The 5,000-nt window shown below is 54.2% G+C and overlaps 1 non-coding gene across 1 annotated transcript in view; it reads left to right on the forward strand.

Moving 5' to 3' along the window:
- Positions 1-3,562: 3,562 nt before the first annotated feature.
- LOC124774735 overlaps positions 3,563-5,000 on the forward strand; it is a 1,909-nt gene continuing 471 nt past the window's right edge. The window contains exon 1 of the ribosomal RNA XR_007015472.1: positions 3,563-5,000. This exon is cut by the window's right edge and continues 471 nt beyond it. This is a non-coding gene — a ribosomal RNA (small subunit ribosomal RNA).

The following is a 5,000-nucleotide window of genomic DNA, read 5'->3' on the forward strand; positions in this document are numbered from 1 at the left end:
CCTGCAACGACGCTACCGCCATCTATGAGACGCCAAGCCGACTAAGACAGCGATGGCGCCACAGTGGCCGCCTTTCGACGCCACCCACAAAGGCTGCAGCCTCTGTCGACCATAGCACCCAATCTCCAGTGGCTCTGCCGCACGAAGCCGTGGACCGGCAATGACGCCACCCGCACCCGTTCGTGCACCACCCCAACCGCCAAACTCGCACCTCCAGCGGATGAACGGCGGACGTTTCCCGCACTCGTAAAGTGCAATCCACCCCTATAACTTGCGTTTCATGAAGAGTTATTTCCAATATGCGACATTCCCGCTGTCCGTATACATGAGCCGCGACCTGTACCACTTACGAGCGAGAGACGCGATCGCGTTGCTCACTGTACGGCGTCCGATACCGAGCCATCAGCATGTCGGTCCCCATGCGCGTTGCACTCGCACTCGCAGTCGCAAAAACGTGGGGCAAATATATTACGCGGAAGAGTTATAACAGACCGAGCCCCACTGCATGGGGGGAGTCTTTGTCACTAATGTACACAGATGGAACATTTTGGACTGGAACCAGATTACCCGTACACACGGCGCTGATTAGTAATCAATGCAGAGCCATCAAACTACAGCAAATATACACAACTGTCCGTATACATGCTGAAAGAGTCTGCCCAAAATGGGAACCACACGTCAGCCAGACACTCTGATCACGCACCACTCTCTGCTTCTAACAGGCGCACATACAATATGTAAGCACCAGCATGGAACAACATCCAGTGCATCTTCTCCGCCACATTACACAATCCACACTATCACAACCAGACCAGGAGGTCCGTGCGGAAAATACAATATCCCAGCCTTTCGACATCCACCATTGCGCAGACCAGGCACCAACACCCACACATGTCCTATACAACGGTGCACCCAACATCACAATAGTACCTCCTGTCACAGCGCACAAACAATGACATGAGTCAAAGACACAGGTCTCACACAAGCATAGAATTGGAGCGCCGCCTCTAATAAGCCAAAGGTGCATCCTGACGTGACAAATCTGATCATGTCACAAGCATTCACTTACTATAATCACTATCAACGAACCTGCCGCCCCCGCCCCCCCCCCCCCCCTACACCTTTCCGTACAACAACGTGTAACCTAACCTAACCTAACCTAACCTATGTTGTACCTTAACCTAACCTATGTTGTACCTTAACCTAACCTATGTTGTACCTTAACCTAACCTATGTTGTACCTTAACCTAACCTATGTTGTACCTTAACCTAACCTATGTTGTACCTTAACCTAACCTATGTTGTACCTTAACCTAACCCATGTTGTACCTTAACCTAACCCATGTTGTACCTTAACCTAACCCATGTTGTACCTTAACCTAACCCATGTTGTACCTTAACCTAACCCATGTTGTACCTTAACCTAACCCATGTTGTGCCTCAACCTAACCCATGTTGTGCCTCAACCTAACCCATGTTGTGCCTCAACCTAACCCATGTTGTGCCTCAACCTAACCCATGTTGTGCCTTAACCTAACCCATGTTGTGCCTCAACCTAACCCATGTTGTGCCTTAACCTAACCCATGTTGTGCCTTAACCTAACCCATGTTGTGCCTTAACCTAACCCATGTTGTGCCTTAACCTAACCCATGTTGTGCCTTAACCTAACCCATGTTGTGCCTTAACCTAACCCATGTTGTGCCTTAACCTAACCCATGTTGTGCCTTAACCTAACCCATGTTGTCGCCTTAACGTAACCCACGTTGTCGCCTAAACCTGCTCTGTAATTGTTATACGACTCGTTCAATTACTGTAGTGTTGCCCACCCGCAACCCTCGCAATATAGTTCGCTACTCGCACTGCCCGCACCCCTGTGTATCGCTTCATGTTAAACACCTTGCAAGTCTTGCTCACTTTCCACATGCTCCTGCTGTACACTGTAATGTGGATGGCAGCAGGACGTACATGCCGCCCCTCCCCACGTCCCCACCTTGCCCCCTGCCTTCGCAAGCTGGTTGGTGAGAAGTTTGCATGTTCAATGCCCTTCGCATGCGACGTACTCAGGCTACGTTGTGGTGCGGCCTGTGTCAACTGTCCGCTGATGTCGTACGCGTGAACCACAATCTGTACTGCACATTCGTCCTTATGTACTGAATGATACATCGTGGCACATGTGTGACCGCACAACGACTGCGCCCAAAAACGGCGGACCATACAGTGCAAATATTGTGCACGCAGCTACGTGTCGTCTCCCTATGAGAGCTGGATTGCAGTGTGGTACGCCATAGAGACGTGTGGGAGGAACGGACGCCGTGGATGGCGATCAGCATGAGCTGTCTGTTGATGTATTCGGACCTAGTCGTCTCTCCTCACACACCGTGATGGCATGGTGCACCGCGTTCCATATCTGCGACATGCTACAGAGGCCGGTTGACAGTCGTTCGAGCAATGGACATCGCATACGTACGGGGGCCACCTTCCACGTATTGTCTAGGCGTGCACATTTTGTTGCGTGTATGTGGGCAGACGTAGTGTGGCGTGACACCTGACACAGGCATGCAATAATCGTTGAAGTTGCAAATGGCGATGGACGCCTGCGTTTTCTGGTGAAGTTACGCAAATGAACAAATGGTAACCTGTTGTGGTGCGGTTGTTCTCGCTAGGGGTGAATCGGTGATGGCGACGATAGGTTGAGGTACTAACCGGTTGTTCCAGCGATACCCACCATGCCGACGAAACTGAACGGCATCTGGGTGTGAAGCGATACGCGGCGGTGGCTGGGTGGGACCGTCCCCGGCCGGTGAGGGGGCGCCTCCCGGCGTGCTGGCCGCGCGGTGCGTGGGCGCACGCGCTACAGCCGGCTGGTGGGGGCGGCCAGTGGCAGGCGCGCCGGCCGACGGACGCGGCAGGCGTCGCAGCTGCGCGCCGGCGCACCCTGCGCGCGGCGCCGTGCGGCCAAAGTAGGTCCTCGCGGGCCCGGTGCGAAGCGCGGTGGACATCTTCAGTGTGCTGGTCCGATTGAGGACTGTGTGCGTTGAGGATGCGCCGCCGCCCGGCGCTCGGCGCCGCGACGCCGTCTGCTGCTCGGTCGCCCCAGCGGTTCTCGCTGGTGGTTTGTATCGCAGCTGTGCGGATGTGTTGGCGCGTGCGCTGTGCTGGGAGAGTTCGCTTCGGCACCCAAGTGGGGCTTTTGTCCTTCTGTGGCGCTGGCGTTGGAGCTGCCGGTCACCGTAGGTGGCGCGTGTTGTCTCCCGCCGGCAATGCCACGACAGCACGCTCCCGGGCCTCTGTCGGCAGCGGCAAGCTCAGTTGGGAGCACGGGTGGTCGCACCGAAAGCGTCTACTCGCCTAACTCCGGGCGATTGCGCCTCTCTCGAACCCGACCAAGTACTTGGGACGGCGCTGCGCGCCGCCGGGACCTGAGAGGGTTTCGAGGTGTATTGTGCAGGGGAGCTCAGCCTCCTCCTGTTTGCAGAATGATTGAGCGGACGCTTGCGTGTTCGCGCGGGCCCCCGGGACACACTCCCGGGCGGCCGGCTGCTCAGCTCTAGTTGACGCAGCTCCCTGGTTGATCCTGCCAGTAGTCATATGCTTGTCTCAAAGATTAAGCCATGCATGTCTCAGTACAAGCCGCATTAAGGTGAAACCGCGAATGGCTCATTAAATCAGTTATGGTTCCTTAGATCGTACCCACGTTACTTGGATAACTGTGGTAATTCTAGAGCTAATACATGCAAACAGAGTCCCGACCAGAGATGGAAGGGACGCTTTTATTAGATCAAAACCAATCGGTCGGCTCGTCCGGTCCGTTTGCCTTGGTGACTCTGAATAACTTTGGGCTGATCGCACGGTCCTCGTACCGGCGACGCATCTTTCAAATGTCTGCCTTATCAACTGTCGATGGTAGGTTCTGCGCCTACCATGGTTGTAACGGGTAACGGGGAATCAGGGTTCGATTCCGGAGAGGGAGCCTGAGAAACGGCTACCACATCCAAGGAAGGCAGCAGGCGCGCAAATTACCCACTCCCGGCACGGGGAGGTAGTGACGAAAAATAACGATACGGGACTCATCCGAGGCCCCGTAATCGGAATGAGTACACTTTAAATCCTTTAACGAGTATCTATTGGAGGGCAAGTCTGGTGCCAGCAGCCGCGGTAATTCCAGCTCCAATAGCGTATATTAAAGTTGTTGCGGTTAAAAAGCTCGTAGTTGGATTTGTGTCCCACGCTGTTGGTTCACCGCCCGTCGGTGTTTAACTGGCATGTATCGTGGGACGTCCTGCCGGTGGGGCGAGCTGAAGGCGTGCGACCGCCTCGTGCGTGCTCGTGCGTCCCGAGGCGGACCCCGTTGAAATCCTACCAGGGTGCTCTTTATTGAGTGTCTCGGTGGGCCGGCACGTTTACTTTGAACAAATTAGAGTGCTTAAAGCAGGCAAGCCCGCCTGAATACTGTGTGCATGGAATAATGGAATAGGACCTCGGTTCTATTTTGTTGGTTTTCGGAACCCGAGGTAATGATTAATAGGGACAGGCGGGGGCATTCGTATTGCGACGTTAGAGGTGAAATTCTTGGATCGTCGCAAGACGAACAGAAGCGAAAGCATTTGCCAAGTATGTTTTCATTAATCAAGAACGAAAGTTAGAGGTTCGAAGGCGATCAGATACCGCCCTAGTTCTAACCATAAACGATGCCAGCCAGCGATCCGCCGCAGTTCCTCCGATGACTCGGCGGGCAGCCTCCGGGAAACCAAAGCTTTTGGGTTCCGGGGGAAGTATGGTTGCAAAGCTGAAACTTAAAGGAATTGACGGAAGGGCACCACCAGGAGTGGAGCCTGCGGCTTAATTTGACTCAACACGGGAAACCTCACCAGGCCCGGACACCGGAAGGATTGACAGATTGATAGCTCTTTCTTGATTCGGTGGGTGGTGGTGCATGGCCGTTCTTAGTTGGTGGAGCGATTTGTCTGGTTAATTCCGATAACGAACGAGACTCTAGCCT

Source organism: Schistocerca piceifrons, unplaced genomic scaffold (genome assembly GCF_021461385.2).
Source record: "Schistocerca piceifrons isolate TAMUIC-IGC-003096 unplaced genomic scaffold, iqSchPice1.1 HiC_scaffold_971, whole genome shotgun sequence".
In the NCBI taxonomy this organism is placed as follows: domain Eukaryota; kingdom Metazoa; phylum Arthropoda; class Insecta; order Orthoptera; family Acrididae; genus Schistocerca; species Schistocerca piceifrons.